Source organism: Acomys russatus, chromosome 10, assembly GCF_903995435.1.
Source record: "Acomys russatus chromosome 10, mAcoRus1.1, whole genome shotgun sequence".
NCBI lineage: Eukaryota > Metazoa > Chordata > Mammalia > Rodentia > Muridae > Acomys > Acomys russatus.
In genome coordinates, this window is record NC_067146.1 from 33,469,704 (window position 1) to 33,483,229 (window position 13,526).

General features: G+C 41.3%; 1 protein-coding gene across 3 annotated transcripts in view; it reads right to left on the reverse strand.

Annotated features, from left to right (window-relative positions):
- The window catches only part of Dync1i1 (dynein cytoplasmic 1 intermediate chain 1), a 290,402-nt gene that overhangs the window by 39,407 nt on the left and 237,469 nt on the right, over positions 1-13,526 (reverse strand). The window lies entirely within an intron of this gene.

Consider the following 13,526-nt stretch of genomic DNA (forward strand, 5'->3'; position numbering starts at 1 on the left):
TGGTCACAGAAACCAGGAGTTACAGTTGTTTGCTAGCCGTCCCACAGAGGGGCTGGAACTGAACTCTGGTCGTCTAGAAGAGCAGCAAATGTTTTTGCCGTTGCTCCTTCTTGCTGCGTTATGGACTCTGGTTCTACAGCCTTCATCACAAATGCTTGTAAGAAGACATGGTCTATTTATGGAGTCAGCACTGTAGTGGCCCTGGCATTGTACATGTCTCCACCCACAGCTCCTTCATGGCTTTTAAAGCCATGCCACATTCTTGTGTCTAATCGTTTCTTTTCTTGTCTTTTCTTTCTTGCTTGCTTTTTGTTTTTTGAGACATGGTTACTCTGTGCATCCTTGGCTGGCTGGCCTGAACTTGCTTTGAAGACCAGGCTGGCCTCAAACTCACAGAGATCCTCCTGCCTCTGCCTCCCTGAGTGCTGGGATTACAGGCCTTGTCATTGTTTCTTAAAGGTCAGCACGTGTTCTCTCTTATTTTCTGCCTCGATCCAGTTCAAGTTCTTTACTTGTGTCATGTAGATAATCTTGATGTTGACTAGTTTGTAAAACATACTTGACATTATCAGTAAACTGCAAATTGGAATGATCAATAGGATTCCTGAGACTAGTGGTGAGATTCTTGCCTAAAGTGTGGAGTATCAAAAAAAGGAGATTGGTTCCCTGAAATGATTACGGAAGCTATAGATCAGTCTCCGGGGTCATGGTCCAAGGATTGCCATTTTCTCTTACCCTCAGGTAAAACTCTACCATTCTGGTCAGCCTGAGGGTCCCCACCATTCTTGAAGAATAGAGACCTCTCTCAGAAACATATTTGCTAGTTTCCCTTCACTTCCATATCATTTTTACAAAACTACCATGGAGTTTCCTCCCCTGCCTTAAAAAGCTGCCTGTGAAGAGTTCACAGCAGCAAACACACACACACACACACACACACACACACACACACACACACACACACACACACGCATGCACGCACATGCCCGCACACACATGCACACACACATGATGACAGAAGAGAATGAGTGGAGGTTGTCTTCAGAGAAACTTGATTTTGTCACATACTCAATAAAGACAACGCTATTTTGCCAATTAAATAGACTTTGGGAGTTTGGGGTTAGGAGGAACATTCTTAGGGGAATGCCTGGACATTTTAATCTATTACAGATCTAGAGTAACACAAAACACCATGAAGAAAAGTGGTTTTGTATTCAGGTTCATGTTGACAGTCCACAGTTTCCACATTAAGGAAACAGTTCTAATAGTAAAATAATGACAACAAAAGTCAGTCATTTGCTGGCCACTGATAAAACAGGAGGGCGGAGGGTCAAACTAATCAGGCCCAATTAAGTGAGTAGAAGCCAAGTGGCTCAAGCATAGGTCTCAACGGTTGGTCATGCATGCATCCTGCCGTGCAGCTTGATCTGGTTAGGGCAACTGTGGCTTAAAAGTCAAGTTTTTAATTATTATGGAAGGTTCTAAGTGAGAAGGGAGCCATATCTTAACACAGATGCTTTCTTGCTTTGGAGTTGGGCTTAGTTCAAGCAATGAACCAAGGGGACAGGAGAAAACGTTATTTCAGTCTGCAGCCAATCCCACAACATTCCTTTCCAGAAACTTCCACAGAACTGGTGAGCTCCCAGTAGTGAATGCAGACGGCTGGTTGCCCTGGTTTTATGGGAATCCTGGTTACTCCACTTTGGAAGAAAATGGAAAGTTTTTTTATAGATTAATTATATTTATTTTTCCACTACAAAAATCTCATTTATTCTTTAGAAAGCAGTATAAGAACTAGATAATTTCCCAATATGTATTGTGTGAAGTTGATAAAGTCATAATTTCTTCTAATGGGCAAATTGTACTTGTTTTATATTATACATAATATAGGCAAGTTAAAATGAATTGACTACTGGATGGAGCTAAACAAAGCAATATCCTGTTTTGAAAAAAAGTATAATTGTGCACTAAATAATCAAAAAGTTAAATATGTAGCTATTGTAAATGTAATTGAATATTAGGACCACTAGGAATAAAATTCTTTATATGTACCTTTTATAGACCTAAATCAAATGAACATTACCTTTTCTTCCTGCCTTGTTATATATTTAAATTCCCTTTGAAACATCAGGATTTGTGTGGAAAGCAAAGGGGCAGCTTTGGATGATAATATGACGTGTGAGCTATAGCAGTTTCTGGTCCCAGGAAGGATGAGGATAAGAATCTTCACTATGACCTAAAGCTAGAAAGGGATTCTAAGTTGATATAAACACCCAATCGCAGATGCACTATTGAAGCAAGTAATCAGAAAGCCAGTAGAGAGTTCAGAAGAGACTAAGGTTGCCAAGAACCATAAGATGAGGTCACACACAGAGACCCATAGAAAGCAACCAATCAAAGGGCAGAGTTGTGGAGGCCAGTTGCAATGAACACATCTACAAAACACTTCCAGACCTAAGGCTCAGGACACCTTGCAAAAATGGGAGTAGAAAGGTTTTAAAAGTCAGAGGACTGGGGAATTTGCTGTGAGATTGTGTCTCCTAGCAACATCAGAAGCTACATCCATAAAGTCTCATCTACATGATTGCCCAAAGGTGAGCTTAACAAAACCACGAATGGATACATCAAATTGGGTCGGGAATAGCCCATGCAGCCTCAACCAAGAACTACAAGCAACTTAGCAAGACCAGGAGAGGGAGAGGTGGTCCTGCCCTGGGAAGAGCACACTAATTGGTTGTTCAGTACCTAACAGTCAGTCTTGGAAATATACCTACAAGTGACATTACATGGCTCTAACAGGTTATATATAGGAACACAGACACAACCTATATGTGTGTATATTTTATGCATGCAATAACAATTGATGAAAAAAGAGGTTATGAGTTTGAAGGAGAGTGGGGAGGAGTGTATGGGAGGGTTTGGAGGAAAGAAATTGAATAGAGAAATGTCATTAAAATACAATCTCAAAAGACAACAACAACAAGAAAAAATGTTGAGGTCACATGGCACTGTATTTATAAAATTGTGTGATACCACTGGCACAATCCTCATAATACAGTTTCATCAGAAAATTTATATGTGGCAAATTGAAAGGAAGTCTCTAGAAAGAATAACAAGTGAGGAATATAAGTGGATGCGAATGCTATCTTGAGTGCAGTGGAACCATGGCAGTGTGCACAATTAACACAGGTTGAAGCACAAAGGACCAATGGAAGGGATTGTGGAGTGGGTAGGGAACACAGGTCCAACTGATATGAGCTGTTATCCTAGCATCATGCTCAGAATACTGAGGGGAGGTGAGATGGTCTGAGTACCCACTGTCATACTACATGGCATTAAGCAAAAGACAATGAGGCCCCACTCGACCATAAGGTGTCCGTCACCCTTGCCATCTTCAGCAGAAAGTATACATTCTGTCAGGTGACACCACATCTTGGTGTTGGTTCACAGTTTTGAGGTTTCTAGCTCACAACTGGTTGGCTCTATTGTTTACTAGTGGGGGCCCCATCATGGATGGATATGTGCAGGAACAAATCCAATTGCACTATGATCTAGGAAGCATAAAAGAAAAAAAAAAAAAAACTGACCAGAGTCCCATAATTCCCCTTAAGAACATACCTCAGATGGCTAAGGGCCTCCATCTTGGTCCCACCTCCCAATGGTGTCAACTTGGGACCAACTCTTTAACACATGGACTTAACACCTGCTACATCACTTTAGCATCCAAGCCCCACTAAGAGCAATCAGCATATTTAACACAATGGTGGTAGTGACTGTTGCTACCTCTGTCAATGCTTGCTGTGTGCTTGGCCTTGGTCTGAAAGCTTCACTTACTCTACCTTGTCTAATCTTCACACTGGTGAAACAGTGATAGCTGAATAACCAGCAGCACCCAGAGGCTAAGTAATCACTGTAGACTCACAGCTGGCAGGTCTAATACTCCCAGGCTTCTGGGCGTCCGTGCCCTCTGTTCATTCTGCTTGACCCCCTTTCCGTGTTCCTCTTTACCTACTTCCACCCTCAGCATGGATGTCACAGGTTTAGAATCGCCCATTTAGGACCTCCCCTTTCGATTCCTTCTTCCTGTATGGTGAGAACGTCCCTTAGAAACTATACTTTGGACAGGTACCAAAGAGATAGGCTTTCAGAATAACCTTTAGAAAGAGCACTCATGCCAGTAGCAGGGCAATCACATCCCAGGGAGTGATTTCCAGGAGCAAGCATCCTGGGCCCAGAGACACTGGGAGCCTCCTACCCGCCCCACCCCAGACCCCTCCCAACCCCCATCACTGGATGAGCATTCTAGAGAGAAAACACATATTCTGGTGGCTCAGAGCTTTTGGCTTGGTTTCACCTGGGAACTGTAGTTACTTACTTCCCTGGAAAGGACTATCATGAGGTTTGCCACTCTATTCCTGGGTGGTTTCCCAGGTGATTTTTTTTCATCTCCATATTATTATACTCTCTTAAATATTTTCTAATCAGATTCTTAAAGCCAGATGTCAGTTTTATAATTATAATCCATATAAACTGTAGTTATGAATTTTATCACTTAATACCACTGTCACGAGAACATTTTTAACAGTGTGTCTTTAACACACCTCTTATTAGAATCCAGGGTTTATTGGCACACATGTGAACCCAATGATTGAATGTTTGCAGCAGGCTGGAAGTACTATGCCAGACACTGGGAATACAGGAAAAAGAAAAGATGCAGATTTCTCCTCAAGGAGAGCCTCACAGGGGAAGGGAAGATATCATGCAATCACCATGATGCAATGGAAAAGAGCATTTCTATCATTGTGTTATATATATCTGCCCACTGTAAATATTTATTACAATACATAATCATTATTAATTCATCTGAAAGGAAATAAGATTTGGGTTTTTGTTTGATTGTTTTTGCTTTTTTCTATGTAGCCCTGGCTGTCTTGGGACTCAATCTGTAGGCAAGGCTGGCCTCAACTCAGAGGTCCGCCTGCTTCTGCCTCCCAAGTGCTGGGATTAAAGGCATGTGCCACCTCTCCTGGCTTAACATCTGTTTCTTAAGGAAAAGCTCCTTTCAATATTTTATTTAAAACAATTTTAAATTATCATTCTTTTCTAGCAACTAAGAGGGAAGGCAATCAGTTAAGAGGGCCACTTTATATTTTTCACTCTAGCACAGGCTACACAAATCAGGTAAGCCTTACTGGTTTTCACAGTAGCTGCTTCGAAACCATGCAAAGAAATTTGTGCAACGTCATTGTCAGTCACTTATCACACCTCATCTCCAGAGTCACTGCTTTGTTAAACGATTACAGCCAGAAATGCACTGTAACTACCAGGATAGATTGTACAGTGTCAAGACACACCCAGAGAGAGGCAGAGATTTATGTCAATCAAACACGTATCGTGGGAAGTCCAGGCTTGTGTTTAACATGACTATCAGTACCAGAATGTGAGTTAAGTCAGGCCATGTCCTGTATCAGTCAGTAGAAGGAAGCCCAATGTCAGAGCTCAAAAGTCTAATGCAGAAAGAACTTAGCAGATAGTATCAACACAAGCAGAAGAAACATAAGCTTTTGGAAGTCCAAGGAAAGGAACCGACCTGGCAAACACATGAGCAGTATCAGGAAGCTAAATCCTTAAGGAACTGCACCAAGACCAACATAAATATTAACCTAATGTTTAATTGGAATTCACTGAAACTTTCCAAACTGGATGAAATGATAAAACAGTCCAAAGACTCATAACTTGTCTAGCCACTAAGCTAAACTGCAGGACAGGGGAAAAAAAATTAGACCAAACCTCAGCAAACAGAGAAGCGGAGTAGAGTAATGAATGTTTTAATCCAGCCAAGAGCACAGACTTTATGTCTGAGCATCAGCTCTAGCCTTTTTTTTTTTTTTTTTTTTGATGGATGGGAAACTTAATGTGCTAAGATACAGTAAAAGGTGCGAGCTGGTACTCAGAGTTTATTCAGGCAATGCGTTTTTGTTTTTTTTAATTTCTAAAAGGGTCATCAAGGGTAGACTTAAATATGCCGCATTTTGCTCTACTCCAAGTGCTGCCTCACTCTCAGGCTCTCTGAAAGGACAAACCAACATTAAAGCAACAAGTCATCAAAGGAAATGAAAATGGGGAAGTGACTCTGGGGACAGGCGAGAGGGTAAGGGTGGCCTTTGAAGGAGAAGGCCTAATGGAGGTCAAGGGGGTAGAGGGAGACTGTGGAGGGTGACGCTGTTGGTGCGAGTTAGTGGGAAGAGGTGGGTGATAACCTGGACAGAGAAGGGGAACAGGGTGGAGGCTGGGCACTTAGCTTTTGCTGTTTCAGTAAACTGGAGGGAAGGGAACTCAAGTAGGTAGAGAAACAGGGCCAGGTGATACTGATGGGACAAGGACTGCTGTCCCACGGTGGTCTCCACAGGTAGAGAGCCTGCGTTGTCTGAGCTTTCCAAACCCTAGCCAGTACACAGCTGAATGCCCTGACTGCCCTACCATCCATTGAAATCGTCTCTGTATTGTCAATTATGTGATCATCCATAACAATAGTATTTTCTTTTCTTTTTATTTTTAAGCAATAGTATTTTCTACCTCAACTTACATTTTAAGTCTTTAACTACTGGGGTGAAGGTTATACCATTTTTTAAAACTCTTTCATTATAGCACCTTGCAAAGAGTCAAAGCAAATACTTAAGGTGGTGAACAAATCACATTATAAAGAATGGTCACGTCACTGCTTACAAATAAAAATGAGATTGTGTATGGAGATGACTGCTAGAATGTATGAAGTCCTAGGTTCTACTGCCATCCCTATCAGAAAAGCAAATAAGTAATCACTATAAGTCAAAATAAGATAAAAGATTGCCCTTAATCTTATTGCCTTTACTGTCAGACTCCCCCCTAAATATATCAAAGGAAGGATTTGGGTGCTTTCCCATTTCATTTTTTTCTCTTTTGTAAATCTCTTTAAAAATTCATTGCCAGTAAAATAAAAATAAAAATTAAAATAAAAAAATAACAAACCAATGCTTTGCTTAAAAATTATTCTTTTGGCCTTCTTAAATTTTATTTTTTGTTTGTGACAGGATCTCTCTGTGTAGCTCAGGTTTACATCATGTTTGGACTAAGCCTGCTCCGCCTGCCTTTCCAAAGCTGGGATTGTGTACCACAGCTAGCTTGAGCACTAACTACGCTATTAGGGATTGCAAAAACAAGATTAGCTTTTTTGCAATTTTGTTATTTTTATTAGAATTATTTTTAGGCAACATTCTGAGAAAAATTAATAAGCACATTTTAGAGATATTGTTACTATTTTCAAAACTTTATACCTTTTCTGGTTGAGGAGAGAAGTATGGTGGTTAGTCGTGATTGTTAATTTGATGGAAATGAGAAAACACACATAGGATCAGTAATGTGTGTCAAGGAAGGAACTTTATAGAGATGACAGGCTCTCAAGAGCTCTGATGTAAGGAAAGGGTTAATCCTTTGAAGGATCGATAATCTGAAAGAATTCTTGTGGTGTGGTGGAAGGTGATGGTGGGGCCTGATGGGGTGGGGTTGGGTTGGGGTGTGGGGGGTGTGGGGATCAGGGCTGGGGGGTTGGGGGGCAGTGGGAGGGTAAGGTAGGGCAGCGGGCAGGTTTCGGAGTTTCGCGCTGGCTCTCCCTAGACTCCTTCTCTTGCTTGATAGCACAACAGCATGAGATGAAGAGCTCTGCCTTCTGCTCAGATGGATGAGCCTTCAAAACTGTAAGCAGAAGTAAACACCCTCCGGCCCCCACTTCAGTTGTTCACACTTGGCCTGGTCTACAAAGCGAGTCCTCACAGCGACCGATTCAAGAATAACAACTCCTCCGAGAGCACTGCAGAGAGAAAGACTGATTCGGGCCAACAAACCCTCCCAAATAGAATATGTAGTATATTAATTTTAGCATGAAGTGTAACACTCGATGGGACTGACTCTCTTCTTATCATCTTGTGAATTCAATGTCGGCTTCTGATTTTAGCCTTGGCTGGTTCTCAAGTCTGCACAGTTTGGGTCTCCTTTGGAGTAAAGGACTCGTCTTACCTCTTGCAGAGTCTAGAACCGTTATCCTTCCGTTTCCTACAATATCTCAGTTCTCATCATGGTCAGAAGACAACTCAGTTCCTTCTCGGTCTCTCCACTCTGCACAACCATTGAGCTAGGCCTACCTGTGACAGCTTGTCCAGTCTCATACACGCCGCTGTCACCACCCTCCACCAGGCACCTCTTTCCTACCACACCTAACGTCACAATTCCCCACGGTCCAACTACACATTATTAATCCACAACTCTTTTCTCGTCCCTTCTCTTTAGATCTCAACATACTCAGTGCAATGACTGCATTCTTCCATGGTCCAACTTCCCCCAGTTGGTTTTGTTTTGTTTTGGTTTTGGTTTTTCGAGACAGGGTTTCTCTGTGTAGCCTCAGCAGTCCTGGACTCGCTTTGTAGACCAGGCTGGCCTCGAACTCACAGAGATCCACCTGACTCTGCTTCCCGAGTACTGGGATTAAAGGTGTGCACCACCACCGCCCGGCTCCCCATTTGGTTTTGATGTCACACAAAACTGAGTCTAGACCTAGTTCCCCCAATTACTTGACAAGTGTACTAGCCAAGTCATTTAGCTCTCTCATGCCTGTTCTATAAAATGGGATACTATTGAGTCTGGGATTCATGGTGACGCTCTAATGGGATAATAATATATTTAAAACATCTAGCATAATGCAGTATTAGCTAAATAAATGTTGATGTGGACTACGATGCAGATTAACTTTTTTTTTTGTATCACAAACATTCTTTAAAAATTAAATTTTAATTAATTGCCCCCTCCCCGATGCCTAGCCATCACCTAATAGAGTGAAAATTAATATTGAGAACAGCTCTCTCTCTCCAGCCTTACTTCCCAACTGGACCCTTATGTCCTAGCCTTTGGAGAAAAATGTCTGCTTATGCGTTTGTTGACTCAGCTGCCTGGAATGCGGCCTGGTCCTCTATTTATGAGGAAAACCACTCCAACAAGTTTCTGTTTCATGGCACAGTCTTCCCCGACAGCGGTTTAATGATGAAACTTGGTGCGGTCAGGGCTGGGGCTGGGTGTGTAATGCGTTGTAATCTTGACTCCCTGCAGGTTGTCCCTATTCTGCTGGAATTACTATTCTGACCTTAAGCTCCACCCCACTTCCTCCCTCATCTTTGTAGGTGTGCACAGGATTTTTTGGTAGAAATCTCTATTAGTATATATCTCCTCTAAAGCAGTTATTCACAGTTCTCTTCTTTCCAGATGTTTCCAGTGTACGCCTCATCCCCATCACTGTGGGTCTCTCATGTCATAGTAAATGCTTTTCTTTGTGTCTTCAGCCTTCCAGTTGGTAGCTCTCTATACCGCCTGCCTCATTGGAATCCCAGACCAACACAAGAGTTCCCTTCCAGTCTCAGAGAGAAAGCTGACCTTGGTCGAAAAGCAGCTGGTTGTTTCTGTGTGGACTCTTTCCAGACAGTGGGTGGCAAGGCTTGGTCCTCACTCTCTGTGACTGCTTCTCTGCTCCTCAGCGCCACACCCTATCCCGTTTTGCCCTTTTGATCTCTCACTGACTTCACTAAAGATTTAACCTCTGGGATCACGGTTTCCACCCTATGGTAGCCATTGTTCTCATGCCAAAGCCACTTTGCCTTCTGTCTCTGTGTTCCCCAGATGTCCAATGAACTCCACCCTCACTAGATTGTCACTATGCCACCTGAACCCTGGATGATTTCTTAAAGGTCACTTGGGGCTAGGCCGTTCATAAAGCACTAAATCCACACATCCTCCGTTCCAGCAGTAATCTCTTGCTATGTTTTTTTTTTTTCCAGTTTCTTCCTTCATACCCATTCTTTGATCCTGCCTGGGTTTTCAGTCTTCATTGCCTTTTCTTCTCCTGTCTGCTTTTATTTCCTCTCATCACGCGTTTATAGCACCAAATGCCTTCTTGCCTCTACTTCCTAAGTTCCGTGTTCTAGTTTGTTTCCATCACACTCTGGCAAAGCTCCAACCCAGAGACCTCCCCCTCCCTTGTCTATGTCCAAATGTGTGCTGCTGACCTCTGTTGGTAAAAAGCTGCCTTGAAGACAGACACATGAAGATACTGTTCTCTGACCCCAAGTGGTCCACCACCTTGCCCAGAGCCATTTGTGTAGTTTTTACACATTTTCTTTCTCATTCTTGAATCCGCACTAGCTGAAATCTGTTCCCTTCAGCATTTCTACTGCTGCTCAGCAGAGGACTGAGTGCCCTGCTTTGTTAAGAAAATAGTCATCATCATCAGTGTTCGCTCTCCTCCAGTCGCTAAGCCTGGCGCACTGTGCTTACCTCATCTTTGTACTTCCTGTCCCACTACTATGACAGAATAGATGTCATTGCTTAAATTTAAAATTCATTGCTTTGCCCATGCTAGGGATACTGTTTATGTTGACATGTTAACTACTACTCCTTCGCCCAGATTATGTTTATAGATTTTGTTTTCTTTCTTTAGCAGCTCTTCTGTCAGAGTAGTATTGGGAAGCAGTTTGTAATCGTTAAACGTTTACAAAACCAACAATAAGAACAAAAAACTCGTTGGGTGGTGGTAGTGCACGCCTTTAATCCCAGCGCTCGGGCAGTCAAAAGAAACGAAGAACGACCCTTGTTTTTTCATTTCTCTCTCATTTTGCACTCACTCCTATTATAATAATTTGTGATTCTTTAACATACTCCAAAGAAATTGTTTCCTCTATGAGCACTGATGGCTTCTGGGTTGACAAATACAACAGACATATTCCGTTCTGAATATTTGTCAGTGTTATTTACTCTTATTTTTTCTTTAAATGTCGTTAGAGAAGACGTCAAAGATGGCAAACATATTGGTAAATGGACTAGTGTCAGTCACTCAGCTTTAATAATTACCAACACATATCCCACCTTATTCATCTATATTCACAAGCTCTCTTTTTCCCAAATGGCTTATTTTGAGCAAATTACTGAAATCAGTATAGAAAATATATTTGTATTTTTTTATTTTCTACCAACATTCTGGTATGCATGCCTAAAAACTAAGGCCATTTAAAATTATTATAATATCATTATCATATCTGAAGATTCATGAAAGCCATTAAGTAGTAGTCATGTGTGCCTGACAGCTTTCTAAGCCTTTTAAATAAGCTGACAGTTCTAAGTAAGATTTGTGTATGATCCGTATTTTGAGATATCTGAAAAGTCTCAAGTTTGGCTTTGTTCTATTTGTTTTGATAAAGTTTTCACTTACATTTGCTTTTTTATTTGCTTGCATTTCTTTGTTTGTTTTAGCTTTGTTGTAAAAACAAAATCTGTTGTCCTGACAATGTCCCCACAAACTGGCAGGGCCGCCTACATACCTGTGTCATTTAACAGGTGACATCTGTGGCTTCTTTTGTATTTAATCTCAGAGAAGATTCAGGACTGATATTGTACGTAAGCCCTCTATAAAAGTGACACACCTATTATCCTAATTACAAGGATTCTTTCCAAATTTTTCAATATTATCAGTTATAATAATTACTGGAATTGTTAGGAGTTATAAAATAATAAAATTCAAAATTGTTTCATATTTCTATATGGGCTGGGACATTATACATATATATACCATCATCAACCAGTGAGTAACCCTGAAGCACAAAACTTTTGGAAAAGATAGAATAGATGTTTTATTTTTTCCTTTACTCACCAATTTTCAAAACAATGAGCTTGTCTGTTCTGTTCTTTTCCATAAAGAGTTTTATGTTGGTTTATTTTCTTCAGTACACTATCCAGTGTTAAAACTTTTGCCCTTATTGGTGTCTTAGTCAGAAGATATTACTTAGTATGCTTTCCAAGCCCTTTGACAAAAGCTTTGTAGTTGGGGGCACAAACTTACATGTGCACCCTACTACAGAGTCAGAATGGACAGCCCTGCTGGGTCCCCGGCTTATTAAAGAACCTTGCAGTTAGGGAGCACACTTTGAGATCAGGAAGGACTTTGTCATAGGAGTGGTCATAGTTTCTAGATCTTCCTTGAACATAGACCAATGAATATTTTTTAATTAAAAGATAATATGTACCCCAATTTCTTAAATCAGAAGTACTAGAGAACTGGTGCTTCACAGCAAGCATCTATCGCTCCTTTCAGTCACCCGACTACATCTCAGTTCTCAATGACAGTAGCATAGCTGTGTGCTTTACATGGACATACAGACCTAATAGTCTGAAGAGTGGTGGCCAATGCCTACTGGTCATATTAGTGCTAGAACTGGCTTAAGGAAGTTTCTTTTCCCTGATGTTTTCCTTTGAATTTATTCCTTTAGGAATGTATCCTCAAGTGTGAGGGACTAAATCCACTTCAAACCATATCTCAGTATAGGGATTTTTGACTTCACTTTGAAGTACACTAGAGTGATTCATATCTTGTTCTTTTAAATTTTCTTGTGAATTAATTTTTAAGTTTGTCTTAATTTTTTAATTAAGAAAATACTTTAATGGCTCTAATATCAAATGTACAAAGCAGAGTATATTGAAAGGCATATGCTTATTGTTTTTGTTAGGTAGATAATGTGTGTAGATGATTCATCAAAGTTTCAAAACTATGTAAACAAATGGAAGAAATGACAAAGCTCCTTTAATTTAGACATAGTTTCTAGAGTTCATGTCATAATGGTGTGGAGAAGGAGCCATTATTTTTCACTTCTGATTTTTTAGTCTTTTTCTCTTTGGTTAATCTTTCAATGTCTGCTCTTCAGCAGACATTCTTTCATATTTTGGTTTTTGCATCTTTGGCATGGATTCCCTAAATTGAGAATGGCTTATTAGGGTCTGCAGTATTTTTAGATCTTTCCAAACGATTCCCCCATGATTTTGTACCATTTTGCATTCCCAGAGCCAGGTGTGTAAAAATGGCTGGTTTCATATGTGACATTGTTAGATTCTTTTCACCTGATGTTTGGAAGTGGATTTTCCAATGTGGGCTTCATTTGATTTTCTCTTATAAATGAGGCTCTGGATAGGTCCAGACAAAGAAGAGCCACATGTGCCATTATAACATTGTTAGCTCCCTGAAGACCCATGAGCGCACGCGCGTGCTCACACACACACACACACACACACACACACACACACACACACACACACACACACCACTTCTCCACTTCTCTCATTCCTTGACTTGTTTCCATCTCCCTTCTCTGGTGCCACAGTGCTTGCCCACCTTCAAGGCACTTCTCATCCTCTCCCATGACTATGCTTGTTATCGCTCTTCTGACTGCTACTAGACACGCAACTGCAGCCCAAGACCTCCCCCTCCTCTGTCCTCCACATCCAATGACTTGCTGAAGGCCCTCCACTCCGCTCTCTAGGCACCGTAAGCTTGTATTAAGCCTTTCTCCATCACATCCTTCCTTGGACATGCTTCACTACATGCAGGGAGAGCTGCCACAGGTCACTAGGGTTTTTGTGTGGGGACATTTCTGTGTGCATGTACGTGTGCAAGTACGCTTGCT